Below are 10788 nucleotides of genomic sequence, written 5' to 3' on the forward strand. Positions count from 1 at the left end.
ATTTAAATATATAAACAAGTATCCATCCACTTTAATTTAATTTTTAGAACAAGAAAAAGTGTGATTTTTAGATGATAATTTCAGCCTTTGGTTTTTATTACCTTACATCTTAAATAGTATGGATACATATATATTTTATTTATTTTTTGATGAAATTCAAGTCCAATAAGTTAAAAAAAGCTTTTTAACTTTGAACCCATAATTTTATAGGTACGGAGTTACCTTAAGCGATGTCTATGCTTAGTATATGTATAATAATAGACATTGCAGTAGTTTTACCCGTCAATTATGCCAAATTTCAATGAAGAAAAATACGTACAAAATTTGCTTACAAAAACAAACGACATTAAAAGGTACCGCGTTATTTCGCCTCATGTTAAATTTTAACCCTGACGACGAGACGGGTGTGGTTGTATTACGAATTTGACATCGCTTTAAATAAAGGTCGAAATGATCAGACAAATTACAAATCAACATGTGTACGTTTTGTTCGCTAATATTTCTAAAGTCTGCTTTCTTTACAATCGATGCATAGCTAGCGGGTTGAATTACCCCAATCATTCGGGGGACGAAACCAAGCGGTTTCCTTTTCTAAACATTCCCGTGATACATTTTGGTTTGTTTTTTCGTGTGCCCAAAGAGGAATTATTTTTATTTACTTTGAATCTTTCTAACTTTGAAAGGAGACTGATTCTGCTGGTGTAAATAGGAGAAAGTCCATATCGTTCTAAGATAAATGATTTGTATGGAAAAAAATTGATACTGTAATTACAAAAAAATCTGACTAAGCAGCTTTAAAAACGGGGGAAAAATTGACCAAAATCATGACCTTACCCCTTCAATAAATTTCTATAAGTAGTAAAAGTAGTATTTGGAAAAAAAACCCCCGTAAAACTACACGTATTCAGAAATGACAATAAATAACAACAGTATTGCATAAGTTAAAATTCTTTCAAGTCTGCAGACACGTGTTTTATATTATATATAATTTAAATGTTTAACATTTCACAACAAAATATATTGTAAAAATTTCATCAAAATATTACAAATATTTACATTTTCCAGTGTCTTTGCCTGTGATAACACTACGTTTCGATTTTGTACTATAAAAGCCAAAACTTCAAATAACGTATAATTGAGGCGCCAGCGAGGTTTGGTTATTTATATTTCATACTTAATCGAACAATGGCATAAACTTATATAGATATAAGTAATTAGGAATCATTCTTTGAGTATTATGAGGTGATAATTTTGGTGGGGGCGTGATCAATAAAGCCCTTTATTGGATTTGATCACGCCCGATCAAAATTATCACCTCATAATACTCAAAGAATGATTTCTTATTCCTAAATTAATTATATAACCGGTAGGCTTAATAAAAAACCGGCAAATCTTCGTTCTTAGCATTGCATGTTGATCATTTATACAAAGGTGGATAAAATTCGGTGTCACTTTTTTTTGTAAACAAAATCAAAGTGTAAACAAAATCAAAGTGTAATTGATAAAGAGGAGTAGGAATATTTGAAAAAAAATGCAGAGTTCCATTTTTTTTGTAACAAGTTAAATCAATATTCTTCAGTATCAGCTGAAAAAATTTCTAGGATCCGCCACCAAAAATGACGACATATGTGACGTAATCAAGTTAAACAAATGGTAGCTAGCCCTTGTTGTTGCTTGACAGAGGCCATTGACAAACAGTGCAAATGGCGTTTTTTTGTAAGTGATGTACCTGTAACTCTGTAGAGAGAGCTTGTGATCTCTTGGTTTTGGGGCCGATGACTGGATCAATCATATCCACAATTTGCTTTATGGATTTTTACTGAACTGATATCTCCTCCGAATTTCCTCGCCACACATATTGTCAACAGAAAAACGTTCCCGAAAAACTCTGTCGGCTCTTCTTTGCCCTAATTGATGAACCATCACGTTGGCCACCATTGTTAATTAGCGTTATTAAGTGTTAATCCCAGATACACCGAATATTAGAATTAACAACAAGCAAATAAACAAGAGAATTTATTTCCGATAATAAGACAGTAATAACATTTAGTGGCGAGTTTTGTCACAATCTATTTATACAAAGCAAGCCCATACCAGCGGAACCCAAGGAATACTACCCACCTACAGGGGTGACCTCCCCTGGTCACTGGCGCGATAGTACCCCCACAGGCGACTGTGGTGGGAACAGTCCTCTAGGTGCCCACCAGAGTGACTGCCACAACCCAAGGAAGAAATCAAGTTCTGACTCGGGCCCTAACTCTTACCTGCCTCCCCTGGTATAACCCACCTGGGGATAACACACCCCACAGGGGTAGGCCCCCCCCCCCAAGCTTGCCCTTGGCACCAAGGGTCAAGCCGGTCCTTCATGTACCAATGAAGTGACCCCTGAATCCTCCCCAGCACTGAGGATGGATACCCCCCAGAGTTTTGAGACAGACACTAGAGAAATCCTCCTTCGTGGTAATCCCCGGATTCCGCCGCCCCCAACCCAGATTGTGACGATATGAATTTACCATAATCCCACAAAACTTATTATTTATATTAAATGTTACACAAACTAATTGCTTGTGACCCAGTGCCTGTACGACACAAACAAAAAAGCCAACCAATTGGCAATTTTGCTTTATTTAAAGGAACCACCAACTACACAGAGAACTGTGTTACCTTATTGTCCACAAATATACAGTATAAAATCAGCACCAAACACACAGCAAATTGCACACTGACCAACTTTGGCCCACATTCAGGAATAGTCACAACCGATAACTGGAGACTCTATGGTTACAAGTCCGGTTCTTTTTTATCCAACACAGGGTGCTATCAAGTCCAGTCCGAATTTATCCAAACAGGTGTGCTCAAGTCCAATTCCATGTTGATGCAGATTGCCAAGGTACACAGTTTACTTCAAATGTAACAGTTACTGAAAACAGAACAATAAAGCAGCAAGTATCTGTCCCTTATTTACATGTAATGGGAAGGGTGGGTGGGTGAAATTTTCTAAGGTGCTTGTCTGCCTTGTAACTGTTGTCTGATAAATCAGTATCTATTAGAGGCTTAGTCATATGAACAATGTGTATATGCCAAAATCATAGTCTCAGGGACGTTTGAATTGAACAATGATGCAGAGTTGTCTCGCTTGCACAGGAATTAAAAGCATTTATCACAATATGGTGATAAATGCAATTAATCCCAGATACACCGAATATTAGAATTAACAACAAGCAAATAAACAAGAGAATTTATTTCCGATAATAAGACAGTAATAACATTTAGTGGCGAGTTTTGTCACAATCTGTTTATACAAAGCAAGCCCATACCAGCGGAACCCAAGGAATACTACCCACCTACAGGGGTGACCTCCCCTGGTCACTGGCGCGATAGTACCCCCACAGGCGACTGTGGTGGGAACAGTCCTCTAGGTGCCCACCAGAGTGACTGCCACAACCCAAGGAAGAAATCAAGTTCTGACTCGGGCCCTAACTCTTACCTGCCTCCCCTGGTATAACCCACCTGGGGATAACACACCCCACAGGGGTAGGCCCCCCCCCAAGCTTGCCCTTGGCACCAAGGGTCAAGCCGGTCCTTCATGTACCAATGAAGTGACCCCTGAATCCTCCCCAGCACTGAGGATGGATACCCCCCCCAGAGTTTTGAGACAGACATTAGAGAAATCCTCCTTCGTGGTAATCCCCGGATTCCGCCAAATGAACTTGTCTCTACGAGTTCACCCGCCACTAGATCGCGATGCATGTGAAAGTTTAAACTGCAAATTATTTCACCCACCAAGCCTTACCATGAAAATTAATGTCAAAGTGCACTGCATAAAGGAACGAAATTGAACATACTACTATTTATTGATCATCTGGGAATACAGTGATGTTAGATGATGAACACACCATGGTTTCAAGGCCCCCCTGAAGGCTGTTGAGGAATGCTGCATTGCCCAAATCATTAAGATGTGTTCCGTCATAACGGAACAGCTGCTTTTGCGCAAAAGTAATTGTTGGGTGCCTTATGACCAGACCCCCCTCTTGTCTAAGAAATTGCTTTACAGCACGATTTACAGCTTTGCGTGTCGCATCAACCTTACTGGCTGATTTTGCATTGTGCCAGTACAATCGTGGTAACATATCTGACCAAATAATAGTCAAACCTGGGACCAACACTTTACAACGTAATAAAGAGCATTTAACAGTATGAATTAGTTCAACTCCACACAAAATGCCAAGGTCATTAGAACCCAAGTGTACTACCAGGTAGTCTGGTGGTGGATTAGACTTTAACTTATTGCGAAAAGAGGGTCAAAGTCCTTCCATCTCATTCCCCTTACTCCAAACCACAAAATGTTGATGTTCTTGTCTTGTAGGGTAAGATGTTTTCCTCCTGGCCGAATACAGGCACTTCGTGCAGCCCAGTACACGATGGACGATCCCATGACCCATATAACTTTCTTACATCCTGTAAATCTTATTATTTGTTAATGTAGGGACAATAGAAAAAGTGAACAGTAACAATTAGCTACAAGCGAACTTATATGTAGCAGTATTAAAACCTAATATATGAAGCATAAGACTCCGACTTCCAGCGCCCCCATTGTTTAATAACTTGATCAGGGATGCCCCTCATTGCTGCCTCTGTTGCAGCCCCAATACGAAAGGAATGAGACTTAAATCGCCCGATCTTACCCTCACAGAATTGCAATGATTTGGCAAGTATGGCTGAAAACTGATAACGTGTCAAGGGTTTGCCATCAAAATGAACTAAGAATTGACCTTGACCTAAACCCTGAGCTCGAACCTTTAAATAATTTACCACTGCCATAACAGGGCATGCCTGACCTGTAGTTTCTGACAAAAATAGGGTAGAGGAATAGCCTAGTTGATCGGTCTTTGATTGTCTAATTGTGACTTTAACATGTTTATACCCATTAGCCTCAACAATGGCAATATCACCAAACTGCAAAGGTCTCAAGTCCCGACTTTTGATTGATTTGCTGGTTAATTCCCCTACTCTCAAGAATCCAAAAAATGCCAAACAGAATGCAGCCTTAAATAAACAAATTTCATAACTATTCAGACAGACTTTTTCTAAAGCCTGGAGCAGTGTAGTCAGGATATTAAAAGTTATCGGGGCCCGGGTGTCGTGTGTTGGGTTTTGTCTGGCTGCCCCTTCTAACAATTTAGTGACTATAAATGCCTTGGTAATGTCCATGAGACCATGAATTTTGTACATGTATGACAAACCCGATATATAAGTTCTAATAGATCCAGAGGCTTTCCCTTCTGCAGACCATGAAGCTATAAATTGAATGATATGCTCGAGAGGAGCTGGCCATGAAAGAGGTAACCCATACAAGTACCTGAAACGATTGAAACTATCAAAAGCTGTTTTATATGTTTGCCATGTACTCTCCGCCATAGAAGCCCTTAAGAGTCTATCGGTTTCCTCTGTCAAAACTGCCAAATCTCTGGGGGTAGTGGTGTTGGTGTTGGGTCTGCATATGGAGCCAAAGCCCGAAAACGTGGCCACTGACAACGAGAAATAGAGTCTGCAATTGCATTGTGTTTAGTGTATATGTACTCTGCCTTAAATGTAATGTTAAACTTGAGGGTATACAGCACCAATTTCCTGACCAATGACATAACCTCAATAGATTTAGATGTTTGTTTGTTTACTATATACACCACTGCCTGGTTATCAATATGAAATAAGATCTTCTTGTTGGCCAACAAAGGACCCCAGACATGTAATGCAACTACAACTGGAAAGAGCTCTAAATAAGTCATGTCCTGCAGCCTACCTAATTTTACCCATTGATGTGGCCACCTTCCAAAAGCCCATTTGTTGTGAAAGAAAATACCAAAACCCCCCGACCTACCACCTGCACTATCTGTAAAAAACTGAATTGTATCATTTGAAACCCAGAGCCTACTAGGAAAGAGAGTAATACCGTTGTACTGATTCAGAAAATCTACCCACATTTCTAGGTCTAACTTCATCCAGGAAGTAACTGTTATCTTGGATTTAGCCTGTTTTACACCCACTGTAGCATCAATCAGTCTACGTATGAAGGCCCTACCCGGTGCAACAACCTGGCATGCAAAATTCAAAAGCCCTATTATAGACTGCAAATCTTGTAAGGTAATTGTTGGTGTAAGTATGGTGGTTTGAACTTTGGTCCTGAGTTCGTCTAGTTTGCTTGCAGGTAAGCGCATTTGCATAGCTACTGTGTCGAGTTCAATCCCTAAAAAAGTTAAACATGTAGTAGGCTCAACTGTCTTGTCGTCAGCAATCGGGACACCAAGTCTAGCACAAATGAGGTGGAAAATGTGTAAAGTATGTTTACATATAGAATCATCTGACCTCCCTGCAAATAAAAAATCATCCAAGTAATGTATGATGTTTTGACTACCAGATTTCTTGGATGTTAGCCAATGTAAAAATGTACTAAACTTGTTAAATAACGCACATGAAAGCTTCGAACCAAAAGGGAGGCATTTGTCAAAATAATATTAGTCACCTAACTTAATACCTAAAAGATCAAAGTCGCCCGGATAGATAGGTAATAAACGAAATGCACTCTTGAGGTCAGTTTTGGCCAACAAAGTACCCTGCCCCAGTAACTGGATCATCAGTACAGCTTCATCTATGTTACTGTATTTAACCTTGCAAATGTCTGGGTCAATAAAATAGTTAACCGAGTTAAAATCTGGGTAGGATAGGTGATGGATTAGACGAAAATCCCCATCCTTCTTAGGTACGAGGCCCACAGGTGAAACTCTAAATGTGGGGAAAGGAATTTCATCAAAAGGACCAGCCATCCTACCCAAGCTAACCTCCTTATCTAACTTTTGCTGCACTATATGAGGAGCATCCCTGGCTGATTTAAGGTTTTTTGCTTCATAATAAATTCTTGGTCCAGCATACTGTAATGGAAAACCAAATTTGAAACCTCTTACCAATTGAAGTTTGTCATTCTGAAACGGGTATGAATCTAACTCAATACATAGGTTATTATAAACAATGGGTGTTGAACCCAGACTATACAGGGGGATGCATCTGACAGACTTAGTTTTGCCTCGGGCAATTGGCTTGAGGGTGGGGTCCTCCGCAATGTTCGCATCTATGTCTAAACCTGCAGGGGTTGAAAGAGCAGGACCCTCTATTAAAGGCATAGCAGTTGCCGATGGGCCTAGATAGCGTACTGGTACTTTGGCGGGGTTTGAATCCTGCCCCAGCCCCGTAAGAGTTGGGCCCCGGGTACTGGGCTTGGGTTCGGGTCCCCGTGGCATTACGAAAGGGATAACTAGGCCCATTATTACCTCCCCACGTGTCTCTGTCAAATGAGTGTGAAGGTGACTGTTGTAATTGCCCAGGTGAGATAAACATGACCCACAACTCGACATCTACAACCCCCCATGATGATGTTGGATGGCGTTCCATTTTCAATCTCAATTGCTCATCATATTTGGCCCACCCCAGATGACCCTGCCTACCAGCTGCCAAACGGATGTTATGCATGTATTTAAGCATATCTTGGGCTTTACCTGGGAACTTTTCGAGATAAATGGACATGAAAATTGTGAATGCAGTTGTCCAGGTGTTTATGTTGTTGATAGGCTTAAGGTGTTGTTTTTCGATGACAAGTTGACCATTTTTAATCACGAGTTCCCCTGTAATGTGAGGGTCCGTCCGTAAATCACGGGCCTGTTTCAACAGTAGTGGTAAATCAATGTAGGCCCCCGCCCATATCTTTTCGCGGATGGCTACGGGCACGTGACTTCCAATGGGGTCACCAATGCTCATCTCTGCGGCGGGACGACTAACCTGCACCTGTTCCCCAGTAATGAGACCCCCAATACACTGGTTCTCCACGACAGAGCCTACACTCGACTGATTAAATGCAGAATTTTGAACAGACAAAACATCCGGACTAAAATTAATGGTTGTACCTGTGGCTGAGGTGCCCACACTGTGCTGCAGACTTTGGTCTGTTGGTAACTGACCCTGAGGGCGAGGCTGTCTACTTGGGTCTTGGCGATCCGATGACGACGACTGTGGAATGACCTGTGATGCAGAAGGTAGATGATCCAGGTTGACGTTGATCGTCTCTCCTCCGCTGGTTGATGCAGGAGCGCATGGTACATTTACATCACTGGTCTCGCTCACAGCCGATGTCGCCTCGATAATCCTTCGGCTCGGCCTTCTAATCCGTTTCCCCTGAACGTTTTGGTTGCCTTTCTTGTGTTTTTTAGGAGGCATTTGTCTTGATGGCGACCGATTTAAATTTCTTATCGCTCTGAAATTTTCTAAGCTGCTTGTCTGCCTTGTAACTGTTGTCTGATAAATCAGTATCTATTAGAGGCTTAGTCATATGAACAATGTGTATATGCCAAAATCATAGTCTCAGGGACGTTTGAATTGAACAATGATGCAGAGTTGTCTCGCTTGCACAGGAATTAAAAGCATTTATCACAATATGGTGATAAATGCAATTCATGAAGCCCCATTGGCATTATTAAAATATTGGAATTTAATGGAGTTTTAATGAACATATTCGTTCATTTAAACTTTGATACAACGGAAATTAATGACTCATTAAATATATGGAGTTTAATAATGCTTTAATAACCCATTAAATATTGATACAACCGGATCCAGTTGTATAAAATGATTTCATTTAATAAATAAATCTTAACAAAATCAACGATCTTTATTGACAAATTGACAAAAAGGTTTTATTTATTGTCGTTACTTGTACCATTCGTATCACCATGTGTTTTCAAAACGAATGAACATAAAAAACGATGAACTATTTTTAGATGTGTTCAACATTAAAATTTACACCCCCCCCCCAAAAAAAAAAAGAAAGAAAGGAATTTCATTATCAGGAATAAAAGTAAATTATTTGTATAGTTAGTTGGGTAAAGGACAGATTGCCCACACCAAGATACAGCTATTTAAACACTAGAAATTATTGTAGCTTACGATATACTTCACACTAAATTACTTCACACAAAATTACTAGTATACAGTACTACGGATTTAATTTAAGCACGATATATTTCTGTGTTCGTTTCCCTGTTAAACACTGCCAGTGTCTTCTTCTATTCTGAAAGAAGAAAAAATCGAGATCACGTATAAATTAATTTTAAAATACTAATGTTAAATTTGTGAAAACTTTCTGCTCAACAAAATGCGTTAAAAGCCAACATTTGGCTATTTCTTTTGGATAATATACAAGACACAATAACCTCGAAGTATTAAAAGTTAAAAGAGAGTTGTTTTCATTGCTAAAATCCTCACCAACAGTCATCACCTTTCTCCCGAATAATAGCATTTGTTTCAATTTACTACAAACGAAACAAAGTCGTCATACATAAAACTCCTTGTACATGTAATCAGGTCATTACATATTTATGTATGTAAATTGCATTTTTTGTATACCAAAAAAACCCAACATTGTTTTAATTTTCTGAAAATTCTTATCTCGAAATAACCAATGACATTTCCTATTTTACAATGGGAGTTGTTTAGGTTGATTTCTCTATATCAAGTAGTATGTAAGTTTTGATATTTAGAAATATATTTACATATTCATACAAATCATCTCCTTTGATGTCCTCTTTTTAGCCTTAAATCATGCATTGTATGTTTTTCTGGCATGCAATTATGTAAACGATTTTCCCATATTAAGATTTTATGTAATATCAATCAAAATCAAAACATGAAATGTAATATCTAACGTAAAGATGGCATGATTGATTCAATTTATTTTCCTTGGAAGCTCACAATGTCGTTAATCAAGTTTGTTATTTCTTTCATTTCTTTTTATTGGTCATTGTTGTTTGTGTTTCTCGTTTCTCCAACTACCATCGATGTCAAAATAAATTGCAAGAGTAGATTTCCAACTGCTTAAGACATTTGATTCTGATGACATTTTTAAAGTATTTGTGCTGTTGACGTTTTCTTTCTTCATTATTTAAAGGAGGCACCGACCTTAAGTTTGCTTATCTCTCCGTTTCTTACTGCATTTCACTTTCTATATTTTGAATTCTCACACTCTTAATCAAAATGGTGTAAACGTGTAGGAGTATTTCTTCCATTTTTGTTATGTATTCTTCAAATGCTTTCTAAATTTTATCATTTTTGGTGTCTCAGACAAGTTAATCTTGCTTTATCATCCGTGTATTTTGCATAATATGTGTATATTCATGTACATGTACATGACTGTATCTTTAGATTTAGCTTTCCACGTTATGATATCTGATGTTTTAAACAATTTTGTTTCTAGGAATTTAAAGACATGCTTTTCATACCATTCTGAAAGAAAAATTATATCATAAACTTTAAGATGTAGTTCGATTTTGTCTTTTAAAATGACCATGAACTTTGACTTTTTTGTCATTTTGATCGGGAACAGACGCTTCAATTCATTCATGAGGTCTGGAAGATATAGTTTACTAGACAAAGTATGGTTAAAAAAATCAAATTCAAATGATAAGTTAGGTCTTGGCATGAGTTATATATCCATCATTCTTAAAAGTAACAAAATTTAATACAATGCAACTGTCAAAGTAATATGTTATGATGATAAACGGTCGACAAAGAGTAACACGAATATTGATGAGTAAAGTAGACAACTTTTGTAAATGCACTAAAATAATCTCCCAAAACCCAGGAATTAGTCTTTGTTAAAGCTTGTTATTTTTCGAGTGCATGGTACTGGTATATCGCTATTATCAAATACAAAACATCTTTAACTTGAGATGCGTATACAAGCAGTGG

The 10788-nt window shown here is 38.4% G+C and overlaps 1 long non-coding RNA gene across 1 annotated transcript; it reads right to left on the reverse strand.

Annotated features, from left to right (window-relative positions):
- Positions 1-2003: 2003 nt before the first annotated feature.
- Positions 2004-8215, reverse strand: LOC117681736 (uncharacterized). The gene is made up of 2 exons (XR_010713031.1): positions 7953-8215; positions 2004-5528 (listed from the first exon to the last, which is right to left on the reverse strand). It is a non-coding gene; the product is annotated as an uncharacterized lncRNA (long non-coding RNA).
- Between the last annotated feature and the right edge of the window lie 2573 nt (positions 8216-10788).

This window comes from Magallana gigas, chromosome 4, assembly GCF_963853765.1.
Source record: "Magallana gigas chromosome 4, xbMagGiga1.1, whole genome shotgun sequence".
Taxonomy (NCBI): Eukaryota; Metazoa; Mollusca; class Bivalvia; order Ostreida; family Ostreidae; genus Magallana; species Magallana gigas.